This window comes from Eurosta solidaginis, chromosome 1, assembly GCF_040869045.1.
Source record: "Eurosta solidaginis isolate ZX-2024a chromosome 1, ASM4086904v1, whole genome shotgun sequence".
NCBI lineage: Eukaryota > Metazoa > Arthropoda > Insecta > Diptera > Tephritidae > Eurosta > Eurosta solidaginis.
The window spans coordinates 325,667,142-325,681,489 of record NC_090319.1 but is presented as its reverse complement, the minus strand read 5'-3'; the positions used below and the strand labels follow the sequence as shown (position 1 = coordinate 325,681,489).

The 14,348-nt window shown below is 33.3% G+C and overlaps 1 long non-coding RNA gene across 1 annotated transcript in view; it reads right to left on the bottom strand.

The window, feature by feature from the left end:
- LOC137237820 (uncharacterized) overlaps positions 1-13,984 on the bottom strand; it is a 47,049-nt gene extending 33,065 nt beyond the window's left edge. Inside the window, exon 1 of the long non-coding RNA XR_010949044.1 lies at positions 12,703-13,984. This is a non-coding gene — a long non-coding RNA (uncharacterized lncRNA). The remainder of the gene's footprint in view (positions 1-12,702) is intronic.
- Between the last annotated feature and the right edge of the window lie 364 nt (positions 13,985-14,348).

Genomic DNA, 14,348 nt, shown 5'->3' with positions numbered 1-14,348 from the left:
ACAAGTAGAAAATATAGTAGAAGCGCGCCGGACGCCGCCGCCGCCGCCGATATTTTGGACATTCGGCGGCGGCGTGCGAAAAACGACCCTAATTGGCGGCGGCGGCGGCGTTTATCGGCGGGGTATATCTCTAATATATATTATATATAGCTCCGATCGGAATGATTTTTACAGAAAACTTTCTATGATATATTAAAATATATATCACCGAGTTTCACGTTTATACTTTCTAAATTAAGGGAGAAATGGCCAAAAATCTTTCTATCTGAACGATCGGTTGTATGGGATATAACTATATATAGCTCCGATCAAAGTGATTTTTTCAGGAAATCTTCTATGATATATTAAAATAAACCAATTACGAAACCCTACGAAACCAACGTAGCTGTAATTATTATGTATCCATGAAAAAGACAATTTTGTCTCCAAAGCTATCAGCTGAGTATGTAATGTTCGGTTACACCCGAACTTAGCCTTCCTTACTTGTTTTCTTTAGAAACGGTGACACTAAAAACCAATCATTAATTACATTTCTTAGTATACCCCTAATGTAAATTTATACTTTCTTTTACAACAACAACAAAAAAACTGAAACAGTTGCAACTAAAAATAAAACAAAAAATGTAAAATTTTCATTTCAAAAATTCAAAGTAAATAAATACAAGCAATAAACTTTGGAATGTACAGCAACTGAAAATAAATATAATTGCAATTTCGATTTTATGGGAAATTTTCTTATTTTCCTGCAAAAAGTGTTGTGTAAACCTGAAAGCATGCGAAGAACTTATTTTTGACAACTTTTTCGCATTCCGGCCACCGTGGTGTGATGGTAGCGTGCTCCGCCTATCACACCGTATGCCCTGGGTTCAACTCCCGGCCAAAGCAACATCGAAATTTTAGAAATACGATTTTTCAATTAGAAGAAAATTTTTCTAAGCGGGGTCGTCCCTCGGCAGTGTCTGGCAAGCGCTTCGGGTGTATTTCTGCCATGAAAAGCTCTCAGTGAAAACTCATCTGCCTTGCAGATGCCGTTCGGAGTCGGCATAAAACATGTAGGTCCCGTCCGGCCAATTTGTAGGGACAAATCAAGAGGAGCACGACGCAAATTGGAAGAGAAGCTCGGCCTTAGATCTCTTCGGAGGTTATCGCGCCTTACATTTATTTTTTTATTTTTTTTTTTTCGCATTCCGAACAGTGCTGTGCATATTTAGCCTTCCTATTTACATGTGAATAATATTCAGTAGCGCTCCCAGGGTGGCTCTTTTGAAGGCAGAGCGGAATATCAGCCTATCTCGCCTGCTAGCTCGAAAGCGATCTACCAAGCCAGTAAATCCATCAAAGATTCTAAGGCTTTGTTATAAAATATTCTAAGTATTCAAGGATTCGTCAACACGGTGGTTCACATTGTTCGATTAGCTAAACGAATGAACGTTATAGTCACCCACTCAGTTAGTTATTCTCAAGCACCTTTAGTTTACTGTTTTGCTCACCTCTGACTTGAAAACAATCTTTTGAAGTGTGGTAATATACATACATACATATATATGTAGTCATGTTATGCAATTTATTTTTAAAGAAAGGCCATGTAGGAAGGTAACAATAAAGCGTTTTTTGGTGTAGGTGGTTCACACGTACGTTAAGAAATCAATAAATAATAATAGCTTAGTTCGGTTGAGAGAATTTTAAATAAGATGCATTGAAGTTAATAAAACTCATAACATCAGTCAGCATTGAATAGGTATAGAAAGAAAAATAGTGATAATTTTATTAGCTAGCTAATATTACAAGCAATTTCGACATATTTATGTAAGCTGAACAATAAGTATGTGATGGTACAAGATTTAAGTGGATTGCGTTTCGTAAGAAAGCCCGTTAATACGAAATTATTTATATCAAATTCTTTATACCACAATTATCAGGATCAGAAAAGATTTTGATTTAGCCGTATCCATCCGTGCGGCCATCAAGACGATAAAAATTGGAATATATCTTTTTAAAATTTGTAAGCCAGTAACGTCGACCCAAAATTGACTTTGAATATAACTGGAATCGAACGATGCTTTTTCGATATCGAAAAGTTTTAATAATGAACAAAGTCGACAGTGTGTTATCAAACATGGAAAATATTTTGAAACTTGGCAAAAAAATTAATTTGGAAACATTTTTGGAAAATGGGTGTGGTACCGACCACATTTAGAAGAAGAAAATTCAAACGTAAATCAAAACCCATTGAAGGCATGGCGTTGAAGTTTGGCACAAATTTATAAAAACTAACAAAACCGGTTTTCAACTTCGGCCGCTTTAAAAAACATCGATGTCGAAATTTCAAAAAATGCTAAAAATGTGATAGTGCAATATCAAAGACCGTTAAACTGGTGCAATTTTATGGTTGGGTTGATTTTATGACGTAAGATAGAAGCTTATTAAAATTTTGGAAACTTGGCATGGCCGCGCCTACATTCAGCAGAGCAAAACTTTAATGTTTTAAAGTCAAAACCCGTTTGAAGATAGCTTATGAAAGTTTGGCATTGTTGCTGTCATTGTTTTTATGTATATAAACTTGTCGAAAACTAACAAAATCGGATGGCGAAGACGACGACTTAAAAACAAACTTTTAAAGTCTAATGGTAACAAAAAATTCGATACATTTGCGGTATCAAACTAAAATATACTTATATTTCATCTCAGTAGTGATATGATGTAGCAAAGTACGATAAGTTGAAAATATTTTAAAATGGGCTTGGTCCCACCCCTTCCATAAATCCAACAAAAAATTAACAATCCTCACACCACTTCCACTGCACTCGAATCCTCAGTCTCACCCCCACTCCAACTCTCGCTATCATTCCTTCTTCAACACTCACTCTCACTCCATATCCCACTTCCACTCTCACTTCCACCCCAACTCCCACGTGCACCCCGCTCATATATGTAATCTCCATAAAAAATTATGGATACCTTCTCTACATAATTGCGGAGATAAAACGAGTAAAGATTTTTACAAATAGGAGGCGTGGCACCGGCAAAAATCATTAATGTTTCTTCTGGTGTTCCTCAGGGCAGCCATTTTGGCTCGATTCTGTTCTTGTTGTTCATAAACGATTTATCAAATACAATAAAATACTCAAAAATCTTGATGTACCCTGACGATGTAATGTGATCATAATGTGATGTGATGTAAATCATACGCGTCTGTTGAGGAACATTCTTTGCTTCAAACGGATTTAAATCACTTGTTTACCTGGTGCAATGTAAATTATGTGCCACTCAATCTTAAAAAATGTAAAGTTATGTGTTTTTCTCGTAGAATTTCGCCGCCAGCTTCATATACAATAACAACTATAGTCTAGAAATTGTATATAGTTTTGTTGACTTGGGAGTCATGATGGATTCCAAACTTAGTTTCAATTTTCATATTAATGTTACAGTGAATATAGGCAAAGGTGTTTTTGCATTTGTTAAACGGCGGTCAAAAGAATTTAACGACCCTTACGTAACTAAAGCACTTTTTACAACAGTAGTTAGGCCAATATTAGAATATGGCTTAGTTCCGCGTTATCAAGTCCATGCAGACAGTCTCGAATCAATACAAAAACAACTTTTACTATTTGCCTTAAGAAATTTTCAATGGGACTCCTTATATTATCTTCCACCTTATACTAATCGATTAAAGCTTATCCATCTCCCAACTCTTGCTAGTCGAAGGAATGGATCAATTTCAAACCCATTCCTTCTGAATGAAGTGAGCTTTTGTGTTCCCTCTTGGACTTCAAGACACTTCAAAGCTTTCCTGCTGAAACAATGTAGAACGAATTTCGAACTAAATAAACCTTTTCGGTGTTTATGCCAAGATTATAACTCTCACTCAAACACATTTGATAGCCCACCACTCTTAATAATTAATGTATAAAGCGATAGGCGGCCACCGTGGTGTGATTGTAGCGTGCTCCGCCTATCACACCGTATGCCCTGGGTTCAACTCCCGGGCAAAGCAATATCAAAATTTTAGAAATAAGGTTTTTCAATTAGAAGAAAATTTTTCTAAGCGTGGTCGCCCCTCGGCAGTGACTGGCAAACGCTCCGAGTGTATTTCTGTCATGAAAAGCTCTCAGTGAAAACTCATCTGCCTTGCAGATGCCGTTCGGAGTCGGCATAAACATGTAGGTCCCGTCCGGCCAATTTGTAGGGAAAATCAAGAGGAGCACGACGCAAATTGGAAGAGAAGCTCAGCCTTAGATCTCTTCTGAGGTTATCGCGCCTTACATTTATTTATTTATTTATAAAGCGATTGCTTCTGTTCTCTTTAAGCATTAAGCTTGGCTGAGGAGCAGTTTCAGATCTCGACGCTTGACAAACCGCTGCCCATTAAAGACTCGGCAAAAAAAAAAAAAAAATTATGATATACATAGATACATATGTATGTATGTAAATCAACCGCATGAACAGGATTAGCCTGCTTTCATTGGGCCACTTGAGGGCAGCGCGCTGCCACAACGTCCATTAAAAAAAAAAAAGTTCCATGTACTTTGTTTTTGTAAATTCGATGGACTTATGTCAAAAAAGTACTGCGCCGGAAGTTGATGTATCAAATCAAATAAAAAAAGTACATATCTGCTGTCCCATGCTGTCACCTTGTATAGTTCCTGCATGAAAACTGCATACCGAAAATAATTCATAGAGCTCCAAATAAAAATTAAGTTTAAATTGTTTTAAAACTTCCGGATTTTCGAATCTCTTCTCAAACGATTTTGAGGTTGGTTTGCATAGTTTTACCTAAAAAACTCATAGACATCTTTTTTAAATAGCGAAAATGAATAAAAAAAAAAGAATTTAATTAACAAAATTTAATAAAAATTTTCCACTGCTACTTTCTTTTTCGCTGCTGTATAATATATATGTATCTTCAGTGTTGAATGGTAGGTAAAGCAATTATTTGTTTATAATCTTCCCTTATTTTTGCAAACTTGGAAACTGCTGCCTATTGTCGCTACGTTTTGGACGCTTCTTTAAGACCAAAGCTTTATTATTTTTGCATGTAAGCTTTTAAGTTGCCATTTGTTTTTTTTTTTCAATTTTTGCAATTTTTGGGCTTATGCTTATGCCTCTTTTTTTTCAAATACAATTTCGTTATGTACTTTATTTTGACGATTTGAATTGCTGTGGCGAATTTTGCGCAATTTAAATAAAGCTTCACTTACACACAAACATAAATGAAAACAAAAATAAAAATAGAAACTGAGTTTAATAAATACATACATATATTTATTTGTTTATCAAGTGTATTAATGTGAAAAGTTGACGCTGTGGCTTCGTAAAAATTAAAAAAGAATTCGTTCACCCGACGCGTTCAGTTTGAAATATTTGTGGCATCTTGGATTTTTGATGATTTGCTTTTTTTCCATTGCGTAAGCGAAACGCAATACGAAATTCATTCGGGGAATGGAATTTATTGTTTTGAATGAATTTCTTTGTTTATACATAAGAGATAAAATTTCACGCCACGAAGATGGGTAATTCTGGAAATTTAATTTGACACAATACTCGGTTTAAGGATCTTTTACAAAAAAAAAAAAAAAAAAAAAACAAATATTCAGAAAATTGGCAGTCTTCTTCATATTATTTTTTAAAAAGTCTTTTCTCCTAAATGTAATATGGAATTCTTTTAGTAGGTTATGAAAAAATCTCAAAAATCAAAGTCGAAAAAAAGTAAAAAAAAGAAATGTCGCAGGCTCGAAAATTATCTTTTTAGGTATGCGTAGAGGAACTCTTTTTTCTGAGCTGAAATCCTATCAAAAATGGGATTGCGCGATATCGGTTAATAAATCGAATCAGTCTAATGTATATATAAAAAAGTTGTTAATGTCCGCCCCGAAATTTTAAGATTATGTTGAGAGGGTTTCGGAGAAAAAAATTTTAATTTTTATTTTTACAGCCGAAAAGGTTTTTTCGTTGTAACTTGGTTATTTGACGTCCGATTTTTAAAATTGATATGGCCTTGAGAAGCTTCACTTTTCTTTGTAATGTCCTTTTAAGCTATGAAGTCGTTTTCACATGATTAGGTAAACTAACAAAATTGTACCCCCCCTCCCTTCCCTCCTAAAGTATCCTTTTTTCCTTACCAAACGAAACTACTTAAAATTCAACAAAAAGTTTTTTTCAAACAATTAAATAAAACTAAAACAGTTTAAAAATTCTAAGAAATAAAAATTTTTATATACTACTTCTGGTTTTCAAACGAAGCCAAAAATTTTAAATTTGCTGCTGAAAATTTAAAAATAAAAAATGTCATAGATCGTGAGCTCGATCCGAGCTCCACGCCTTAACAACCTATTTTTATACTCAGTTGAGCAGAGCTCACAGAGTACATTAACTTTGATTGGATAGCGGTTGGTTGTACAGGTATAAAGGACTCGAGATAGATATAGACTTCCATATATCAAAATCATCAGTATCGAAAAAAAATTTGATTGAGCCATGTCCGTCCGTCCGTCCGTCTGTCCGTTAACACGATAACTTGAGTCTATTTTGAGGTATCTTGATGAAATTTGGTACGTAGGCTCCTGGGCACTCATCTCAAATCGCTATTTAAAATGAACGATATCGGAATATAACCACGCCCACTTTTTCGATATGGAAAATTTCGAAAAACCGAAAAAGTGAGATAATTCATTACGAAAGACGGATAAAGTGATGAAAATTGGTAGGTGAGTTGAATTTATGACGCAGACTAGAAAATTAGTAAAATTTTGAACAATGGGCGTGGCACCGCCCACTTTTAAAAGAAGTTAATTTAAAAGTTTTGCAAGCTGTAATTTGGCAGTCGTTATCATGATGAAATTTGGCAGGAAAGTTACTCCTATTACTATATGTGTTTTAAATGAAATTTAGCAAAATTGGATGACGAACAATTTTAACAAAAAATTTAATATCTTTACAGTATATAAGTAAATTATGTCAAAATTCAACTCCAGTAATGATATGGTACAACAAAATACAAAAATAAAAGAAAATATCAAAATGGGCGTGGCTCCGCCCTCTTTCATTTAATTTGTCTAGGATACTTTTAATGCCATAAGTCGAATAAAAATTTACCAATCCTTGTGAAATTGTGTACGGGATTAGATTCTGGGACGTTAACTGTTGTCTGTGAAAAAGGGCGAAATCGGTTGAAGCCACGCCCAGTTTTTATACAAAGTCGACCATCTGTCCTTCCGCTCGGCCGTTAGCACGATAACTTGACTAACTAAACTCAGTTCACGTACTTATCTCAACTCACTTTGTATTGTATAAAAAATGGACGAAATCCGACTATGACCACGCCCACTTTTTCGATATCGAAAATTACGAAAAATGAAAAAAAATCCCATAATTTTATACCAAATACGAAAAATGGGATGAAACATGGTAATTGGATTGATTTATTGACGCAAAATATAACTTCAGAAAAAAAACTTGGTAAAATGGGTGTGGCACCTACCATATTAAGTAGAAGAAAATGAAAAAGTTTTACAGGGCGAAATCAAAAGCCCTTGGAATCTTGGCAGAAATACTGTTCATGGTATTACATATATTAATAAATTAGCGGTACCCGACAGATGATGTTCTGGGTCACCCTGCTCCACATTTTGGTCGATATCTCGAAAACACCTTCACATATACAACTACCACCACTCCTTTTTAAAACCCGTATTAATACCTTTAATTTGATACCCATATCGTACAAACAAATTCTAGAGTCACCCCTGGTCCACCTTTATGGCGATATCTCGAAAAAGCGTCTACCTATAGAACTAAGGCCCACTCCCTTTTAAAATACTCATCAACACCTTTCATTTGATACCTATATTGTACAAACAAATTCTAGAGTCACCCCTGGTCCACCTTTATGGCGATATCTCGAAAAGGCGTCCACCTATAGAACTAAGGCCCAATACCTTTTAAATAAGCATTAACACCTTCCATTTGATACGCATGTCATACAAACACATTCCAGGGTTACCATAGGTTCATTTTCCTACAAGGTGATTTTCCCTTATTTTGTCTCCAAAGCTCTCAGCTGAGTATGTAATGTTCGGTTACACCCGAACTTAGCCTTCCTTACTTGTTGAGATTGGTTTGCATAGTTTCAGTCTCAGAATTCATTGAAGTATTTTTAAATATGATGAATTTCATATCAAATCCAATATGCGTTGAACCCGACCCCCTCAGAATTTGATGAAATTTTGCATGGGGTTACATCTTACCCACCCAAACACAACCTCATTTTTATAAATTGCATTTTCGAAAAATTGTGGGCGTGGCAAGGTATCGAAATATCCGAAAATATTAGAAAAATGACGATAATAGGTACTTTTAAAGTGTGATTACTACGGAATGGCTTTACCGATTTCAAAAACCTTCATACCATTAGAAAGGTATTGAAATAAGCTTTCAAAACAATACACTGTAACAATTTTTTAATACACTGAAAAAAAAAATGTTTTTTAAATAAAATTTAAAACTGAAAAAACACTTCAAAGATCAAGCGATTTTGAAAAATAAAATTTTATTTCAGAAAGGTCTATTCAAAATATATAACACATCTGAAAAATAAAATGGGTTTTTTTTTTAAATTTATTTAAGTAAATGCATCTCTTGGTTACTTTCTCATATTTGGATATCACGCGTAAGTTAATCAACCAATTTGAAAATTTTTTATACCGTTAGAAAGGTATTAAAATCACCTTTGAAAACATATACTGTAATGATTCTATATTACACTGAAAGAAAAAAAATTTTTTAATTTTTTTCTACATTTTTTTTTTTTTCAAACTGGGAAAACACTTCAAAGACCAAGCGATTTAAAAAAAATTTTTTTAGAAAGGTCGATTTAATATAAAAGCTAGAATGGTGTTTTTTTTTTTCTTTTAAAAAAATTTATAAATAAAACCATCTCTTGTTAACTTTTTTTTATTTTGCTATTATTGTGTGACAAAAAAGGTACCTATCTATACTTTGGAAGTTATACAGATACAGATACTATGACTAAGTATTCTAATAGATTCGAACAAGAATCGTATTATCAAATTTTTCAGACACGCACAATAAATAGACATACACATAATAAAGTTAATTTTTTATTTTTATTTATTTAGATTTAATATACAACTTTGCGCAGCTCATACTGCTGACCTTCGGAATATTTGCTTACTTTTAGTGATGTTTCATCTAAAGGTACAAAGGAATGGAAGCTTTGAGTTCCCGTAATAGTTTTGGCATTTTTGTATCTTGAAAGTAGCTCTTCTTTTGTTTTGTTGTATTCATCAGCGTCTGCGCAAGCAACTTCTATGGAGGTGTCTTACGTTTGTGAAGCCCAATGATAAAGGTCCTTCGCCGTTTGAATTTGATTTTTATTTGCCATGCTATAATTCCGAGCGCCTCTTTTTAATGTCCCACCTATACCATCCCATGCAGATTTTCCATGGCTAGTTGCGTAAAAGTGCCACTCAGCGAATATTTCGAAATCAATTTTATGATGACATAAATTAATTAAGTTGTATTTGTTTTTGTACTGTGCTCCTGCACCATCTGACACGTAGATAATTTTCGTAATTGAATTGCTTATATTAGCCTTAACAAAATTAATCATTTTTGAAATATATAGATGAACTGCTATGCTATCATGGATATTACAATCGGATATTATGGCAAAGGTTCTATGAATTAAATTATCGTTATCTTTGTAATAAATAACGAACGGATGTATGGTGGCTTGATTATTATTCCAATGATATCCTTGAATGGCATATTGTATAACAAACGCATAGTTTTCAGCGAAATCCATTTGAATTAGCAGTTCTCCTGGCAGCAGTGTCATTTTTCGTTCACTTACGAAGCGGGACTGGCGCTTAGCTGTGAAATGATGTGACACCAGCTTATTGATGTGTTGTACAAAATCGTCAACAAATGTGTTTGTAGTAGAGGAAATGGTTTCGAGATTACATCTGAGTGTTGTGTTCCATTTTTCCGTGGTAGGTAACGTTAATATACGTGTGTGTGTGCGCGGTATTGATACGTCCGAATTGTTACCTTTTCCAAGGGTTGTTTTTGTAGGTATCTAGACATACCGCTTGTTAGCTAAGCGGTAGGTTGAGGTAGGTAGAAATCGGTGATTTTTGCCGTTTGGTAAATTTTTCGTTTTTGCTTGTTCATTGTTACGTGTTTGGTTGCTGTACCTTCTGGATTGTGCTGTTTTTTGTAAACTAGTTTTAAGGGTTCAAATATTTCGTCAGAGATAGTGTTGGTTTGTTCGTTTATTATCCTGCCGTCAAATATTTTTAACTTGTATATCTCCATGTTCTCAAGTACATTGAGCCGCCGACCTTTTCCTTGTACGTGAAGTATTCGAGCCGTTGTTTTGATGTTAGCTGGGGTGCACCCCACTGGAATAAAATTTTTTTACAGTGTATTTTTTCAAAAGGCGATTTTAATACCTTTCTAACGGTATACAAATGTTTGAAATCGGTTGATTATTTTACACGTAATATCAAAATATGAGAAAGTAACCAAGAGATGCATTTACTTAAATAAATTAAAAAAAAAAAACCCCATTTTAGTTTTCAGATATGTTATATATATTAAATAGACCTTTCTAAAATAAAATTTTATTTTTCAAAATCACTTGATCTTTGAAGTGTTTTTTCAGTTTTAAATTTTATTAAAAAAAATTTTTTTTTTCAGTGTACTAAAAAATTTGTACAGTGTATTTTTTTGAAAGCTTATTGCAATACCTTTGTAATGGTATGAAGATCTTTGAAATCGGTGAAGCCATTCCGTAGTAATCACACTTTAAAAGTACCTATTATCGTAATTTTTCTAATATTTTCGGATATTTCGATACCTTGCCACGCCCACAATTTTTCGAAAATGCAATTTCTAAAAATGAGGTTGTGTTTGGGTGGGTAAGATGTAACCCCATGCAAAATTTCATCAAATTCTGAGGGTGTCGGGTTCAAAATGTACGTTTTTTTCAGCCTTTGATATGAAATTCATCATATCGAAAACAAAAAAAAAAAAAAAAACAAATTCTTGAAAAATTTACGAAAACTGCCAATGCTATTTTTTTATTCGCTGGTGTACGTAGTGGAGAAAATGTTTCAAATTTAGGCTCACACTTAAAACCGGTTCAATTTGTTATTCGTTTCATAACCCAAAAGCGGAATTATTCGGCTAAAACCGGTTTGTATTCTTGCTTTTGGGGGTTAATACAGAAACTTCTTAGAATATTTGAACTGAAAGCAAAACTTACAAGGTCAGTTAGGTACTAACAAATAGGTCTGATGTTAAAAATATATTTTCTTCCACTGTGCAGAATGATTCAAGAAAAATTCTGAAGTATCTAATTAATTATCTAAGATATGAATGTGCGATTGCGAGTACTCATATCATAATGGTACCTACTTAATTAATTTAGCAATAATATTTTCCAAGATTGATAGTTTACGAAGAAATTTTAATTACGTGGAATGATAAGAAATGAGTTAGCAGAGTTAGAAAATGTAGAGCATGTCATACAACATTCTATAGCATTTCAAGTCAATTAAAAGTTTTTTTACTAGTAAAGTGAAAATATTTTCAAATCAATTGAAACTTTTTCCAAATCCAATTAAACTTTCTTCTAATCAAATGAAAGCATTTTCAAATTAATTCAAGTGAAACTTTTTCGGAGTCAAACGAAACTTTTTTCTAGTCAAATGAAACCCTTTTCAAGCCAAATTAAACTATTTTTAAAGCAAATGAAACTTTTTCGTAGCTAAAGGAAACCATTTGCAAATCAAGTCAAGTGAAACTATTTCTTAATCAAATGAAACTTATTTCAAGTCAAGTGAAACTTTTTCGAAATCAAATGAGAATTTTTTCCAAGTCAAATAAAACGTTTTTGAAATCGAGTCAAGTGAAAGTTTTGTAGGAATTATATAAGAATTTTTCGAAATCAAATGAAACTATTTTCATATCAAATCAAATCTTTTTTCAAATCAAATTAAACTTTTTGAAGTCAAGTCAAGCGAAACTTTTTTCTAGTCAAGTGAAACTATTTTCAAATCAAATCAAATATTTTGTAAGAAAGATTAAACTGTTTGCAAATCCAATGAGACTGAGAAATGAAATAAAAATGTTTTTCAAGCCAATGGAAATTTTTCGGTATCATATAAAACTTTTTTCACATCAAATGAAACTGTTTTCACATCAAATGAAACTGTTTTCAAACCAGAAGAAAGTATTCCCTGGCCTATGAGATCTACGGATTTTGGACCTGCCTTTTAAAACGTTTATTTCATTTAAAAAGAATTACATTTAGTTTGAAAAAAAGTTTCTTTGCTATGAAAAAATTTCATTTAGTTTTGCATTTGATGTGAAAAAGTTTCATTTGATTTAAAAAAAAAAAAACTGAGTCGATTTGAAAAGTTTTATTTGATGTGAAAAAAGTGTGAATTGACTTAAAAATGCTCTACCTAACCTCAAATGAACTTTGACAGAAATTTTTTGAGAATTTCGCTAATATTTTCACAAAATTATGCGATTTTCAATAATTTTGCTACATTTTGTACATTTTTCAAAAGTTTTGGGAATTTCATCACAAACAACAATAGAACATTCATATTGGCATACATACATATATAAAATGCGAAGACATTTGTTGCGACGCAATAAAATTGTACTCACACTATTTTCATGCAAAAATTGTTGTTGTAGCTGCTTTGCGGCTTGTTATACAAAAATTCTCATTCCATATAGGAGCCATTCTAGCTGTCAAGGGTTGATATATTGATGAAATTGTGTTAATTTCTGAATATTAAGATGATTTTTGTAATTCTTTTGAAATTTTTGGCACTATAACAATATTTTTTTTAACGTGTAGTGCAATTTTTACTGTAACAATAAATGTTGATTGTTGAATTGATTAGATAAGTGTTTTATGGGTGTTTTTTTTTTTTTTTTAGTGAACAACAAAATGTTATTTCATATAACTTTTTTTTTCTGAACTACGAATTTCTTTTGAAAAAGTTATAAAATTTTATCAATTGCGTTTTTATTTTCTCTATTCGTGTAGACTTTTTTCACTTAAATAAATTTATTTTGCGTAATAATTAAAAGTTAAACAATTATATTTAAATTTTCCTTATTTCACATTGGAATTTTTTCTACTTTTTATTTTTTGTAAATTGTTCTAATAACACTTTTTTTTATAAAAAAAAAAATTTTTAATAATAAATTTTTTTCCGCTCCTTATTGTCGTCGCTGCCGCGTTGCGGTACAATCGCACAAAGGTTTTAGTTCTCAATGTCGCTGTCGTCGTTAGCAGACCGAATGGAAAGTTCAATTTTCTACCTTCTTCGGCGTTTGTTGCGTCGTTGTTGTTTTCGTTGCCTTCGTAGCCTTTGTTTTCGCTCAGCCATTTCGTTTCATTTTGATAGCGTCGCAGTTGCGGTTGATGCTACTTCTGCCGCATCCGCCGCTAGATTCTGACGATATTCTAGCACCAACACAACGTTGTTATTGTTATTGCTCTTTGCTGCTTTAGTATCCCTATGTTGTTGTTGCTCCCCATTTTGCTGTTATTGTTGTTCTTGTTAGTTGCTCTTCACTTTACTTTGACTGGTTTGTTCGTTTGCTAATACGTAGTTTTCCACTTCTTTGCCGTCGTCGCCGCTGCTGCTCCCATCATTTGGTTCGGGTAAAACTGGGAACAAGCTCGTCGCCCCCCTTACATAAGCTAACAAAAGCCCAGCAATGGTAGTTGCTACACACACATGTGCAAAAAATTATGTACACACTCACATATAGAGCGCTCGTTGATTATTTGATTGTTGCTTGTGCGATTTCTTGTTGACGTTGTTGTTGCTTGTTTTTATCGATGGTATGGCGTGTGCACGTGTGTTGGCTTCCTGTGTCCCGCCCTTTCTCATCCCGCCATTCCACAAATGTCATGGCTGTACTTTTTAATAGCATTTCATGTATGTAAGTTTTTTTGTATATACATACATATGTACATACATACTTAGTAAGTGTATAAATATGATGTGAACGGATGTACGTAAGTATATACATTAGAGCGGGTCAAATTGTATGGATGGATTTTTTTTCATCAGGAGTTAGCAAAAACGTAATCTACAGATGATTATAAGAAAAATTGGTGAAGACAACATAGCTCTAAGTCCGATTTCGAGTCCCCCACTTTTTCAAAATAGATATTTCGCCATATAAATGTAGGGTTTGGCCAAAAAATCTTCATAGCCTCTGATAGAATTATAGGAAAAATATCATATTGGGCTTACTTTAAAGGTATTTTACATACATTTCAGAATCTG